Source organism: Podarcis erhardii, assembly GCF_964252035.2.
Source record: "Podarcis erhardii genome assembly, chromosome: 6".
In the NCBI taxonomy this organism is placed as follows: Eukaryota; Metazoa; Chordata; class Lepidosauria; order Squamata; family Lacertidae; genus Podarcis; species Podarcis erhardii.
Window position 1 is genome coordinate 29,478,335 of NC_138510.1, and position 16,323 is coordinate 29,494,657.

Below are 16,323 nucleotides of genomic sequence, written 5' to 3' on the forward strand. Positions count from 1 at the left end.
GCTATGGTTCTTCACCCTGGGAGGTGTGCATATGAATTTAAAATCAACAAATGCAATATAGGTAATAACCAACCATACAATAGAATAGCTAAAAAATTCCATAGTTTAAAATGCCTGCCTGGGCAATTAAGAAGTCTTTTAACCTGAAGCTGGGTAGAATGCCAAGCACCCTCCCCTGAGGGCATTCCACAGTCAAGGCACCACCACAGAGAAGGCCCTCTCTTTAGTGCATACGTAATGCACTTATCCCAAAGATGGAATATGACCATCCTCTGACAATCTTAATACACAGTCAGACTGAAATGGGAGGAGGTGGTCTTTCAGATATGTGGGCCCTCTGCTTTTATGATGTCTTTCCTTTTTATTGCAAAACAAAATAAAAATATTCCTTCCAGTAGCACCTTAAAGACCAACTAAGTTAGTTCTTGGTATGAGCTTTCGTGTGCATGCACACTTCTTCAGATACACTGAAACAGAAGTCACCAGACCCTTCTATATAGTGACCCTTCTATATATAGTATTTATACCCCTCCCCACCTTCTCACTATATAGAAGGGTCTGGTGACTTCTGTTTCAGTGTATCTGAAGAAGTGTGCATGCACACGAAAGCTCATACCAAGAACTAACTTAGTTGGTCTTTAAGGTGCTACTGGAAGGAATTTTTTTATTTTGTTTTGACTATGGCAGACCAACACGGCTACCTATCTGTAACTGGAACTTTTTATTGCAGTTATATCCCATCTTTTTCTCCAAGAAGCTCAAGGTGGTATTGATGGTTCTTTCTTCCTTGTTTAACTGTTTCCCTCAACAAGCCAGTGGGGTAGGTTAGACTGAGAGGCAGTAACTGGCCCAAGACCACCCAGTGAGCTTCCTGGCTGTGTGGAAAATGAACTGTGGTCTCCCAGGTCCTAGTATGCCACTCTGACAACTACATCACACTGACTCTGGATTTATCAGTGGTGACTGGTGGTCATTGGTGCTGATAGGGAAGAAAGCAGTGATGACAATAACAGGCAAAGTCGGAGCCAATGATAAGCAGAGCCAACAAATTTTAGTTTTGTCCCTAATCACCTCCCTGCTGACTTCTAAATGTGCCAAACACTGGGCTAGTGGTAAGTAAGCCAGGAGGCTGAAGATGGTAAGACAGTGTGCCCTGTTCACCCTAGTGGGCCAGCCTCCCGTGAGATTAACTGATTAGTAAAGCAGGGTACATTTTGTACTACATCTCCATGCCAAATATGCAAGTTGTGTTGCTTCCAGAATTGTCTGATAGCTCATATTAATTATGGTAATCAGGGCAATTAGAAGACAAAAAATATCCAGAGTAATTCCTTCACTCAAAATTACATAATTGTAGATAATTTGTACATAATTTGTTCCTCTGGGGTTGGGCTTTTTTTTTGTTTGAGGGGGGTGCAGATTCATCATCATTCACCTTGCTCTATTTTATTTATGCATTTTTAAAGATTTTTAGGACACACGGTGGTACAATGTTCTCTCTAGGCAGTTTACAAAAGCCAAACACAATTTTGCATATAAAATCGAAACAAAACAAATTTCACAGCCAAGGAGCAATACAGTGGTGCCTCGCAAGACGAAATTAATCCGTTCCGTGAGGCTCTTCGTATAGCGGTTTTTTCGTCTTGCGAAGCAAGCCCATTGACAGCTTAGCGGATTAGCGCTATTAGCGGTTTAGCGGCTTTTAGTGGATCCGCTGATAAGTGGCTTATCAGCGGATCAGCTGATAAGCGGCTTAGCGGCTTAGGAAAAGGGGGGAAAAAGGGGGAAAAACCCGCAGGAACTCGCAAGACATTTCGTCTTGCGAAGCAAGCCCATAGGGAAATTCGTTTTGCGAAGCGCCTCCAAAACGGAAAACCCTTTCGTCTAGCGGGTTTTCCATCTTGTGAGGCGTTCGTCTTGCGGGGCACCACTGTAACTGCAAATTAAAACAATATACAGCCCGGTGTAAAATAACCATGCAAAAAAGAAAAACTTGGTGGCTTTAAACCATAGAATCTTAGAGTTGGAAGGGACCCAAGGGTCATCTAGTCCAACCCTCTGCAATGCAGGAATCTCTGCTAAAGCATCCATGACAGATGGCCATCCAGCCTCTGCTTAAAAACCTCCAAGGAAGGAGAGTCCACAAGCTCCCGAGGGAGGCTCTTCCACTGTTGAACAGCTCTTTTTTAAAAAAAAAAAAAATTTTTAAATTAAATTTTGACATAAATATATTTCACAAACGTACAAAAGACAAAATGAAAAAGAAAAAACAGAAAAAGAGAAAAAAAAGAAAAGAGAAAGAGAAAAAAAGAGAAAAACACAAAATACATACAACTTTTTTTTTTTTATAATAATTTTTATTAAGTTTTCACAACATAAACATAACAACATAAACATAACAGGAAAAAATAACAATACAACATAGAAAAAGAAAAAACACAGATCATACAAACTTGAAGACTTCCCCATACCTCTCCTGTTCTGCACCCTTATTTCACAATTCTCTCTAGCAACCCTTCAGTCAATTTTTACATATCACCTCCTTAAAACTTCTTCCCTATGGTTTATAGTTTACAGCTGTAAATCTTTATTTCTTACCCCTCGACATCTTTTCAGTCCTTAATTTGACAACAATTCTCAAGATACACTTTAAATTTCTTCCAGTCCTCCTCCACCGCCTCCTTCCTCTGGTCACGGATTCTGCCGGTCATCTCTGCCAGTCCCATATATTCAATCACCTTCGTTTGCCATTCTTCCAGAGTGGGTAGTTCTTGCAACTTCCAATACTTTGCTAGTAGTATTCTTGCTGCTGTAGTGGCGTACATAAAAAAAGTCCTATCCTTCTTTGGTACCAATTGGCCCACCATACCCAAGAGAAATGTATTTTCTCTTGAAAATACATACAACTTTAAATAACATTGATCGACTTCCCTTTATCTCGATTTCGGAAAATATTGCCTTGTTTATCTATCTGCTGTGTCTATTCCTTAATAAAACTTTTTACGTAGTAAGCGTTATCTCATGCCTACTGTGATTTCTGTAAGTACATATGTGTTTCTGATCAACATTTTGATTTTCCCCTTGTCTCTATTTCCATATATATCCTAAATTTATTCCATTCATTGTTAAATTTTGCACTTCTTTGATTTCTTATTTTCTGTGTCAATTTAGCCAACTCCAAATAATCGGATAGTTTAAGTTGCCACTCCTTTAGTGTTGGGATTTTTGGTGTTTTCCAGTACTGTGCTATGAGGGTTCTGGCGGCCACCGTTGCATATTGAAAAAAGGTTCTATCTTCTTCTTTGATATCCTTACCAATTATCCCCAGCAAGAAGGCTTCGGGTTTTTTAACAAACGTATATTTAAGAATTTTTTTTAATTCATTATAGATGGATTCCCAAAATTTTTTGAGAATCTCGCACGTCCACCACGTATGAATGAAATCGCCCTCCTTGCTCTTACATTTCCAACACAGTTTATCGCCCGTTCTATACATTTTATGTAGTTTTACTGGCGTTATGTACCACCTGTACACTGTTGAACAGCTCTTACTGCTCTAGAACCACTCTACCATTGGTAGTGATATCATTAACACCTATGTGTGTGGACATGTGTGCATGTGGATTTAAATAAATAAATCATTTGTTTCTTTTGGTGTTGCAGAAATTGGAAAGAAGATTAATTGTATCACATATATCACAGTGGTAGAAACTGGGCTGATGCAACTATACACTAATAGCAAAAATGCTCCATTTTGAGTGGCCATGACATTAAGGCACTTAGCAAGGGTCACATAAGACTTGGGTCTGGGCTTACTGTATACATTTAAGCCCACTGTAAGAGGGCCTTTAAATCCTTATCCACAAACGCCATAGGTTTTCCCTATGGCAAATAACTGGCACTGTTTTGGCTTCAATTCACTGGAGAAAGTATAAATAAAGTAAAAGGTAAAGGACCCCTGACAGTTAAGTCCAGTCGCAAACGACTCTGGGGTTGTGGCACTCATCTTGCTTTACTGGCTGAGGGAGCCGACGTTTGTCTTCAGATAGTTCTTCCGGGTTGTGTGGCCAGCATGACTAAACCGCTTTCTGGTGAAACCAAAGCAGTTCACAGAAACGCCGTTTACCATCCCACCGGAGCAGTACCTATTTATCTACTTGCACTTTGGCATGATACTAGGTTGGCAGGAGCTGGGACCTTCCGATCGGCAAGCCCTAGGCTCAGTGGTTTAGACAACAGTGCCACTGCGAGACAGTATACGTGTATGCAAATTTGAATCAAACATTGGGAGCTCCAATGAGCTTGTTATTTAGAACACAGAATTTCAGGCAGGGTGGGTGGGGAGGTGACTATCAGCTGGCAAGGCCCAGATGAGGAAAACAGGGGAGCCGTGGGAAAGAAGTTACAGGAAAAGTGGGGTGCAGAGGCTAAGGCCCCACAGATGCTTCTCTACCACCCCCTCTCAAAGTTGCTTTTCTCTCTAAGTTCACTTCCATCGGGCTTTAATTGCACAAATTTATTTGTAGCCTGCAATTATGTTTTAAGCATACACAATTGGATGAAACACTGTGGTCTGTTATAAATGTGAAACTGCCTACTGGCCCAAGTCTTGTATTTATTTATTTTTTAAAAGGAAGGTAAACTAATTTTCAAGAGGATAATTGTCCTTGCAAAAATTGCAGTATTTGCAAATCTACCCTAAATGTGGGGAGGGAGGACTGGACATATTTAAAGCCCACCAACCGTGGCAGAACTCCTCTTAAATTAATCATCAGTTTCCGTGTTCACAGAAGAGTATGGGAAACAGATGCTAGCAAGAAGATACATGTCCCAGAGGGGGAAATCAGAAATGCAAAAAGAATTCAACACCAAGTCAGAAACAGGTGATCAAGTAATTAGACTGTCTTCCACATGATGAAATTAAATTAAGCAGAATTTCTTTAAACCGTGAAGAATCTGTGTGCAGAGATGCAGCAACAGTATAAGCAAAGCAGAACAGCCATTACCTCTGCCTCACTCAATTGAGTAAAACACCACCCAATCCTATGCACATTTACCAAGAAGTAAGGCCGATGGGGGTTGGTACCTAGTCTTTCCCACAGCTTAAGAGAGAACCAGAGCAATACAGTAAACAGGGATCAGGTTTACAAAACTGATTCTTGCCAATTCATATACAACTCATATACCAGATTCATATACAATGAGGAAGGAAAGCTTTCCAGGGTTCCCAGCAGTGTGGTGGCACCCTTTGCATCTATAGTTGAACATAAGGGGATTCTTTTAGACTTATAAGGAGCATGTGAATGTTAGGCAAATGCACCTCAGATCTCTGTTCTATTCATGTGCTTATTCAGAGTCTATCAATTCAGGGTCCAGTGTTCACATCTGGAATTTTGGGAGAGTGCCATGGCCTCTAGTCACAAAATGGCTGCTGTGGGGTGTGTGACATAATACAAAATGGTCCTATCTAAAAGTGCTTTCACACAACAGCAGCTTCCAGAAATATAGCACAATATAGCACAGTTTTAGAACTCATTTACATGTTATTTGCAAGCAGATTTGTTCTGGAGGCCCTATAGAGTCATAGAATTATAGAGTTGGAAGGGACCTCAAGGGTCAGCTAGCCCCACCACCTGCAATGCAGGAATCTCAGCTAAAGTATCCATGGCAGATGACCATCCAACTTCTGCTTAAAAGCCTCAAGGAAGGAGAATCCACCAACTTCCAAGGGAGCCCGTTCCACTGTCAAACAGCTCTTACAGAAAGCTATTCCTGACATTTAGTCAAAATGTCCGTTCCTGTACCTTGAATACATTGTTTTGGGTCCTACCCTCTACAGCAGGAGAAAACAAGCTTGCTTCACATTCCATGTGACAGCCCTTTAGATATTTGAAGACGACTATCATATCTCCTCTCAGTCTCCTCTTACCCAGGCTAAACATACCCAGTTCTCTCAACCATTCCTCATAAGGCTTGGTTTCCAGACCCTTGATCATCTTGGTCACCCTCTTCAGCACACATTCCAGCTTTTCTTAAATTGTGGTGCTCAGAACTGGATGCAGTACACCAGGTGTGGTCTGACCAAGGCAGAATAGAGCGCAACTATGACTTCTCTTGATCAGGACACTATACTTCTATGGATGAAGGTAAGAATAGCATTAGATCTTTTTGCTGCTGCACCACACTGTTGACTCATGACAAGCTTGTGGTCCCTAGACCACTAGATCCTTTCCACATGTACTAATGGCAAGGCAGGTGCCCCCATCTTATATTTGTGTAGCTGGTTATTCTGGCCGAGGTGCAAGACATTACATTTGTCCCTACTGAAATTCATTTTGTTAGGGAACATTCAGATCTACTCAAACTTAACTGCAAGGAAGAGAGGTGTTCTTTTTTGCTTTTGCCTTTTTAGGGTAACCATAGAAAAGGAACTTGTGTGAAGGAGTTGAAGAATCTCAGGCTGCTTTAGTATCTTCCTTGTGCAATTTCTTTTGGGATTGTTACAAGCGGGACCAACCACAAAATGCAACAGTGTAAAGTGTTCTTGCTCAGAGTAAAAGCCAGCCAACCAATCACAATGTACCCATGTTTCCCATCCACCCCAGCAATCTGTACCCACTGAGATGTTCTTGAGTACCTCCTCCCTTTTAGCATTATTTCCTCTAATATGTTTTATACTTCCTCAAACCATGGGGTTTCCCCAAGCCCGTTAATACTTCATGCTTGTTTGTCGATGCCATTTTGTTGATAGCTGGAATAACGATACCACATACTCAAAACCAGGAAGTATTTATTCTCCAGTAAGCAACTGAAGCTAGCCTCAGATGTTACCATTTTAATTTGAACCCAAAATGTTGTTCTTCAGAAGATGTTGCTTGCTGTGCTTCCACTTTTTGTACTGATTAAAAATTAAAATGCATACTGACTGAGGTACGAGGATCTTCTGTAGAATGGGAGTTTGGTTTCCTAAAGAACACTACTGTGTAATTAAATAGTAAATAGTGCCTTAAAGCTAGTGTCTCATGTGTATGGAAGAATATTTATCCACATAAGAGGGCAACACTAGAGAAATGTAAAGGCACTTAAGGGGAAAAATAAAGATGTTATTAACCCGTCTCTAATAATTTCAGTCCCAAAGGTATTTCTGGGCTTTCTCTACGGTATTAAGACTGCAGCCTCAACTTGTGAGTCACATATCCATTTTGTAAAGTTGTGATTGTAAAATTTTGGCAGGGTAATCAAATATTATGAACACTCTCACATAATAGGATTATGAATATCCCTATCCCATATTTTAAATGATGCCAAGAGATGGAGTTAAGTCAACATGCGCCACCTCGCCCCCAAAAAGCACCTGAACTTTACCATATCAAGATATTCATGAGAATCAGTCTTGAACCTAGCATTACAGAGTGCTTTTCCCTTTCCAGAGATACTATCTGTCAGTGGTATATTTTCTCTTTTTCTTATTGTTCTTATAATGTACATTTAAACAAATAAATATAGTTCCTTTTCAGAAGAGGCTCATTATCTTTATCATATGTGCCTCTGACCTTGCTAACTTGCTTATGCAAAAGCGGGAGGGGGAGAATAGCATCTCTGGAATTTGAAAACCACCCACAACTTTAGCCTGGAGCTATTCAGGGAACTTGATGTTTGGCCAGGAATTTAAATCCAGGTTTCCCTGAAAGAAATCCAGCTCTGTCCACTACACCCCATGTTTCTGATGTGCCCAGGGCTGTGTGAAAAGGCAGAGATGCCATAGGTGTTGTGATGCATCAAGCAAAAGAAATGGCAAATTGAAAATTTTCACACCACTTGAGATGTATTCCTGCTATGGTACATTCATGTTGGTATGCTAAGTGTCGGGGTATATATTTAAAGAAAATTATGGGAAGAATGGACATTGGGAATCTCGTGAAATTAGCGATGCACTCCATTAAAAAGAAATGCTGGTCTGTCAAGAAGCAAAATGCCATAGTTAAAATTTTGCTGCCGAAAGCACCTGTCCATTCTGTCTGCCTGCCCCTCTCAAAACACATTATGAAACTTCATTTCTCTCTTTGTATTTCCTGGTCCACATGTCATACCTGATACATCAGTGCAGTTACTGTCAGTCACTTCTTATCATGAGCCTTCAGATAAGTCCGGTGAAAGCTTCGTACAGTGAGATTACAAAAGGCTATTATTATTAGAATAATTATGTTACTTGCAAATTTACTTTATTATATTTTAAAAAGTATTTCTATAATGGCCACTCAGGTAAAAGAGAAAATGAAACAGGCCAATAGGCCTTTCAGACTGCAAGGATGCCTGCTGAATCTGCATTAGAAGGGTATCCCACAGAATGGGAGCAGCAACATTAAATGTCCAGCTACTAGTTGAAGCCAGGCAGGCCTTAGTAACACAAGGGACAATCATCTCTGGATGGTCTCAGTGGGATAAACAGGCTCAGGTGGTCATTAAGGTTTCATGGATCCAATGTGTTCAGGGCTTTGTATACTATTCCAAGAACCATGAACCTATCCCAGTAACATATCCACATCCAATGCAGATATTTTAGCAAAGCTGTCACATGTTGTCAGCTATCTGTCCCCATCAGCATTCTGCATCAGCTGAAGTTTCCAGACCACGTCCAAGAGCAGCTCCACATGCAGCACAAATTCTTAACTGATGTTGAGCAAGCTCTCCCAAAAGCAATTATTGTTTGCTTTCTGAAGTATATTTTTTAATGCACAGTTATCCCCAAAGATGCAGCCAGTATGCAAGGTGGGCTGAAGAGGCTGACAAATGAATAAACACACAAGGAATACTACCAGTTCAGTTTCTACATGACTGAGTCAACACCATTTGCTTGGAGCAGCTCCATGTGGTTGGCTCTTTGCTCAGTTAATTCACCCACGGTGGTTTGGACGGTTTTTACAATGCCAGCAGAAACAGTATAAGGCTTGTGCTAGCATTGTGAACATGCATTCCATTCAAATCCTACGTTTTCTCCAAGGAGCTCAAGACATTGTACACGGTTCTCCCAACAACAGCCCTGTAATTTAGGTAAGACTGAGACACAGTAGCTGTCCAAAATTTACCAAGTGGGCTTAATGGCTGATTGGGGATTTGGACCTAGAGCTTCTCAGTTCTATTCTATTCTAACCACCACACCACACTGACCAAATCACCAGAACCATGTGGATGAGCCCCTTTGCATGAACAGATTCGCTACATGGCATTATCTCCACAAAGCTGCGTTTTCAAACAGTGACTACACTGAAGTGTGCATAGGTGAATTAGGCCTCACTCACTCACACTTCCATTTTCAGATAAAAATTAGATTAACAAGATCTGGGTTACTTCCAGTATTTAACTCTCTCTACCTGGGTCTTGGCTTTCAACAGGAAGGAACGATGGGGGAAAACCCCACCTGTGCCTCATTGATTATTTTGCCAAAATATAGAGACTGAAATGAGGAACTTTTACTCCATGATAGGTGAAAAAAGAACCATCCTACCAAACAAAGCTATGAAACAGTGCACCAAGGAATGTCTGGCCTGAAATGAAGGAAAAGAGTGATTCCTCCCTTTGCAGTTATTTATTATTTCTCTGGTTTGCTTGGCCCAACATTCCACTCCTTCTGAATTCTGGATTGGCAAAATCTCCACTTCTGAAAAAGACACAGCGGGCTGCATATTGTCCCCCACTCTCAAGGTCCCTGTTGTCTTTAAATGTGAATTGAATCAAAATTTTTCTCTATTCCTAGTGATTACCTGTGTGTACTTGAAAGGGAGTGGAAATCTCCTTGTAATTAAGGAATGACCTCTGCTTCATCAGTGTTCCCAATCATGTGCAGGTTTCTACCCACATCCAACCTAATGTGGGTAGAGATAACTCCTTTCAGGCTTTCCTCGTCCATCATGGGATGTTATAGAGCACTGGACATATTTTTAGTGTAAAGAAGCACACATACACACCACCCTCAACCATTTCAAAATGATAAAAAGTCAACTCGTCAATGGAAAAGATTGTAAAGAAATTATAAAGTGTTGTGTTAATAAAGGAGAAAAATGGAAGCCTCTTTCACTGAGGAAGAAAATAGTTAAGGTCAGGTTTAAGCACAGAACTCATGCATACACAATGCTCTGCTCTGCGTAGACTTTGGAAGGAATACAGTAATGTAAGATACAGCAGTGGGGAATACCTAACTCACTGACCAGGGAATTCAGCACTCCAAAAACCCATGAAGAAATTAGATGAGAATTTCTGAAGCATTCTATGGAGATGTTAGTTATGAGATTTAAATGTAATAGTGAAAGTAAGAAATGTATATTAAGTGAATAGATTGGAAAATTCTCAGATGTGATTGATGTAAGTCAAAAAAATGGTATAAGATATGAAATTATGTTTAATTATTGTTGAAAATAATATGCTGAAAAACTAATAAAAAATAAAAAAGAGAATTTCTGAAGCATTCTTAAAGTTGTTGTATAAGAACTTGGCACCAAAGCCAAAACAAATGTGAAATATATAATTCAAATTTGAACTCTCGTGTCCACGTGCATCAAATAAAAAATTATGGGCACATCAGAAGACGTCAAACAAAATTCAATTCTCTGCTTTATTTTCCTGGCCTGTACATGGGGGACTTTCTTGGAAAGATATGTCTGCTGTTTGTGGTGCCCCTTAAGACCTGCATAAAAATGACTTGTGTCTGCAGAATGGAAGGCAGAGCATAATATCCCAAACCTTCATTTCTGGGGCCTTTCTCACGGTTGAAATCACTAAATTTGCCCATTCCACTAACCTTGATAACACTAACATCACTATGTTTCAAAATGTTTATATTGTTTCACCCCATTTTTTTATTTTTCAAGTGGAATTCATTGTTTTCCTTTTTTTTAGATTTTAAACAGGTGAGGCGGAAGCCTTTACTCACTGCCAAATGAATGAAGAGGCTGAGAGCATCATTTACTCCATCGCCTAAAAATAATGCAGTTTTTTGTTTGCCAATTCTTTTCAGCTGTGGACAATTCCTGGCCTGAGGCCACCTAGAAAATATTGTGGCTACCTCTCTACATTTATTGATTCTCAGAAAGGAATCCAGGATTTTACCAGAGAACTGGCAGAATAAAACACTCCATTGTCCACAGTTCACTGTGCTCAGTCCTCTAAACAGACCTGCCATTATTTCCTAAATTACTGTTTCTCAAAATAGTGTGCATTTTATTTTATGCACCAGTTCCTTCTAGCTTCTAAAGTAACCCCCACAATTTCTGGTTCCTATATACTGTTTCCCTTCAGTAAGCAGGGATATGTATGGTTTGAGATTCACTCAGAACTAATGGTGACCTGCCCATTCCAATTGGTTTTGTGATATACTCTAGTGGGTACCTAAGGTGCTAGAAGCCAAGGACACAGCAGAGAGGCATTTCGGTGCCTAGGTAACACTGGACCAAATATTTTGGCTAATTAAGACTTTGCCATAATTATTTGGCTGATAAATATTACCAATATAAGATAACATAACGGAGGCAAAGGATCACTACCCAATATAGATTTTGATCCAGCACCTTCTCATCTATAATTTTACAGCACTCTCCATTAACTCTCTCTAGAAGCACAATAAGAAAGCTACGTTATTATTATTATTTTTAAATACTATCACACTCAGGGAGATGGAGCGCAAATATTATATCACTAAGCCATGATGTGTTTATTCACCAATATTTTCATGAGGCAAAACATATTATGGAAAAGTCTTATATGCCATCTTTGGGGGCCTTGCTTGCCTAAGGCAGTCCTCAGAACCATAAAACCAAATAACTACAGTGATTTAAAATAATCAAAATTAAGGCAGCAACATTTAGAGTTATTTTTAAAAGGCCAGTATATAGTAAGACAAAGATCTAAACAAAGCTATATTTTACAACACAGCTTTGTAGAAAAAAGCCTTTTAGAAAATGTATTCATCAGAAGCTTGGCTGAACCCAGTAGCCATTCCAAGCCCATGTTTATGTGTATGTACAGAACACCCTTTTGCTGGAGTCAAAGATACAGAGCATGTGTTTATTAATAGTTGTGCTTGACCCCGGGGGTCAAGAGGATTAGCATTGTACTGCATTGCTCAACGTGTCCCTTTCTCAAGTTGTATTTCTAAAGTTGGCTTATGACATCAGCTGATGCCCTGAAGAGTGAGAGTTCTGCAGCTGCCTAAAATAATGTTCTTCTTCTCAAAGTTTTCTCCCCATGACAAAGACCTCCAGATCCATATAAGGGAAATATTAACAGTTACTGTCCACATGACCAACGTTTTACTGGTTTCAGTACACGGGCATCTTTTTCAGTTCAACAGACAGCTTCAGTGAGAGATATGATATCAGTTAACTCAAATGCATGAATTTCAGGCAGCATTTGACCAAAGACAGCTTAAAAACTGTTCACTTTCCTATTTACCCTTCTCTTGCATGTCTTTTTTTTGGAATGCAGTTCACTTTTCTTTCAGTGGGGGCTACAGAGGTCGCAGACAGGCCACCACTTTAAAAGGGTATAGAATGCAATATTAATCCAAGGTAGACAGGAACTGCGACATGTGATAAATGACTGGGACAAGTGATTAGAGTCTGGATTAATTTGTGATTAGACACTGTGATTGAGCTTACTGAGCTCATAGACACCAGAGGTACCTGAAAGGGCACTCTCAGGGCAGGAATCTTTGTTCCAGACACTAGAGATCACACACACAAATCATGGTTGGCTTTGCCAGCATAAAACTTAGACACAAGAAAGGTTATGGGCCAGATGCTACAGAATCTTTGTGATCCTTCAAAACTTAATAAAGTGGTTCCCCTCCCAATCGCTGTGTACACAATAATTGGTTGCTTCTACTTGTCACACAGCATTAAAATTCATAAAGATCCATGCTGTTCTGATACATGAATCTGATACATGTTCGTGAATTGACAAGATTCAACCCCCCTGCCAAGTAACTGTGAAAAATTCAAGGCTTGCTTTCTACATTAGAATATGCCAAGCCATCATGCCCAGCCCTGCCATTAGGCATGGTGATACATCTGCCTCAGGCAGTAAAGGAGCAGGAGGACAGAACTGCTAGTGAGCATGCCTGCCCTGTGCCCCTAAGCTGCTCTGGTACCCTCAAGTGCTGTGGAGGATGTAGCCCCATTGACAGTGTTGAAGATTCAACTGCTAGTCAGTATCATACACATAATATGTGTGTGTAGATGGGGCACCATCTTGTCATTCACCTCAGCTAGCAAATGGCTTAGACCATAGAACAAACCTCCTCCCTTCCACAGCCTTTGTTCAGAGATCACATAATCTTGTCTCATAAAACTCTTAGTTCCCCACAAAAATAGTTATGTCACGAATGCAAATTTACTTGCTAACCTTAAACTGAATTGTGTCAAATCACTCACCAGGAATGGTGCTTTGGGTACAAGAGTTCAGTTCCTCCTTGCCCACCAGGTAGGGGGGCTCAACTGGCGTGGTAACCCTTTATAGACCTGGCTTTACCTACAATAAACAGGACATAGGAAACCATTACCAAGCATGACATACAATCCAATGTTTTGTCGTCTATCTACTACGTTATACACACAATAGTACTTGAAGTGTGTTGGAATGAATTTGCAGAGCTAAATCATAGGACCGCTTTGATGTAGCAGTGCAGGCCACCCCTTTTTGAGCCAGAGAAAGGGTTCATTAGGAAAGGTCAGGATCACCTTCCCCAATATGTTCTAGGCATCTTGGTGAGATCATCTTAGTGGTCTCCCATGGATCAGAAGCATGATTCATATTAGCAGTTCCAGATGGGACCTGTAACAAAACGTAGCAATGCAGTACACTCCTATTCAGACAGCCATTAAGCCAGCTATGTCTTCTTCCTGGATTCTCACACAAACACCTGTGCCCTTTGTGTACATGTGAAAGAATATATTGTGGTGAAAAGCCCTGGCTGGAGAAGTTCACAGTGTTCTAGACCACTTTGCCCCAAAATGAAACTGGATATGCCCCTCAAGCCCAATAGCACACAGACAGAAAAAGCAGTAGAGAGTCAAAATGTACTAGTTCACAGTGTTGTTCACACCCAACTGTTATTTCAAGACAGTGGTGGTTTTGAAGTATAATGCATGCAACAACTTTTTTCTCTCAGAGCTGATTCAGAGCTGGATCACGCATGCACACATACCACTTGGTATGCCATCACACATGTTAACTGCTTCCATTGAAAGTGTTTGAAGTGGTGTTAGGAAACACGAAAGCTCTGCACGCAGTGTTTGATCCCTGATGGCCAAGCAAGTTTTCATGTGCTGTTGTAGTAGCTGAATCATGAATGAACATGTGTGTATGTGGCTCACTCTTGCATAGAACTGAATGGTGACTGAAAGGTAGGTTGAAAGAATGTGGGTACTCATTTCCACTCTCCAAACTTGATGGTGCATTTTTATATTATTCTAGCAGCCTTTTACCTGATGTTGCTTGGAAATTCTAAGTTTTGAGATTAAAATCAAAACACTTTTATAAGGCTCAGTCTGCCATATTAATTCAAATGGCATAAAACTGTGGCCAAACACAGGTGAAAACCTGCTCCTTTATCTAAGGAACCATCCTACAAAAATTGGTTATGATCTCTTACAGGGTGTCCAAACACATGGTGAACAAACAACTTTCAAAAATGTATAGTGTTCTGTGAATCTAGAAACAACACTTTTATGTTTTTTAAATTAAGGAAAAAATCAACACCCAAACTGCCTAATTTGAAGTAGTCCAACCCATGCCCTTTATTATAAAATGTTAAAAGTGGAAGGTCAGCTCATCGGTCTGATAAACCAGACAGAAGCTTCTCCTTACTCCTTCTATAATTAAGGACTCAATCCATATTTGGTTCTCTGGATTATTTCACAACATTTCACTGGGGCTAAAGTTTTAAACTGAAGAGTGGTGAGAGGAATGAAGAGCAAACCTTCTAGCAAAGAGGGCATTTGTGTTTAATGTGTCAGTGAGAGATTGCATGTTTACTGAGAGATCACCTGCCTTGCTGGAATCCCACTTAGTTTACAAGTGCAGTGGTTACATGTTATGTGTGGATACAGGATGAGAAGCAAGTGGGACCCTGACTGCATATAAGAGATGCAGTCAAGGTCAGTTCTTATATCCAAACATTTAATTTACTCTAAGAAATGTGGCTTGTTGACATTTATGCTGCCCGCATCCAGGGTTTTCACACACAGACACTCCCAGCCTTCAAAGCAAGTATCTTTGGTAAAAGGAGTGAATATTTGGCTGCTCTCATTTCTACAGATATATGTATAGTTGGAGCTGTTACCCCCTGACCTCACTTTTTTCTCCTGCAAACAGTGGTTTGGATGCAGAATTTTTCATCCTTAGACTAAATCTATTGAAATCAGTGGGGCAAGGCAAAAACAGCTAATTTAAGTCCTATCGGTTTCAGCAGATCTACTGACTAAGTCTGCTTCCAACCCATTCAGCACAACCTGTAAAAAGGGTTTAGTTTTAGTTTAGTTCATTATTTATAATTTGATTTTTGGATGAGACAATCAAATCGTCTTACATTTAAGAAATACACTAAAATGTAATGAGTTAAATTAGAAACAAGACTTCCCCTCGCGTAATAAAATGATCAGCAATTATAATTAGAAGACAGCAAACATCAGACTAAAAATTCCAGTAGTGAGTAGATCATAGATTAAAAACTGGCTGTAGAAACTGTATGTACTTAGTATGTAATCCTAACCCTAGTTACATGAGAGCAAGGCCCACTGAATTCCACGGGACTTCCTTCTGAGTAGACATGATTAGGATTGTAGCCTCAGGCTGTGTCAGGGTGAGTAGAAACTATTCTAACAGATGAGTCCCAAATACATGAACAGAATTTGCAGATGAAGTTATTATGTATAGCTACTCTTTCACAATTAATGCCACATCAATACAGGAAGAGGGAGGACCCAGTAGGCATGATCCCACTCCCCCTGCTATGTACATAGATTATACACTAATGGAATGCATGCACATTCTTCATAATATTCTTGTTCACTGTTTTGTTTTGTGGACTCTCTCTCTGTCCCTCAGGGCTTTCTGCCTGGCAAAGCCCCTTTCACCATCCAAGCCCTGCACTTTCTCTAGCTGCTTTTGTCTGGCTGGGATGCCTCCTTGAAAGCTTCTTGCTTGCCTGGAGAAATATGGAAACACGTGTGAAGCGGGTGGCTTTGGAGGAACCTTCAACGTCCAGGTGGCTGGAACGTAGCCTACTCAGAAAAGTTAAGCGTCACATATGTAACCTCACCCACTTTTTGC

The 16,323-nt window shown here is 40.2% G+C and overlaps 1 protein-coding gene across 2 annotated transcripts in view; it reads right to left on the reverse strand.

Moving 5' to 3' along the window:
* RALY (RALY heterogeneous nuclear ribonucleoprotein) overlaps positions 1-16,323 on the reverse strand; it is a 212,692-nt gene that overhangs the window by 123,743 nt on the left and 72,626 nt on the right. For both annotated transcript variants that reach the window (XM_081866807.1, XM_081866808.1), the window contains exon 2: positions 13,425-13,521. The gene's annotated coding sequence lies outside the window, so the exon portion shown is untranslated. The remainder of the gene's footprint in view (positions 1-13,424; positions 13,522-16,323) is intronic.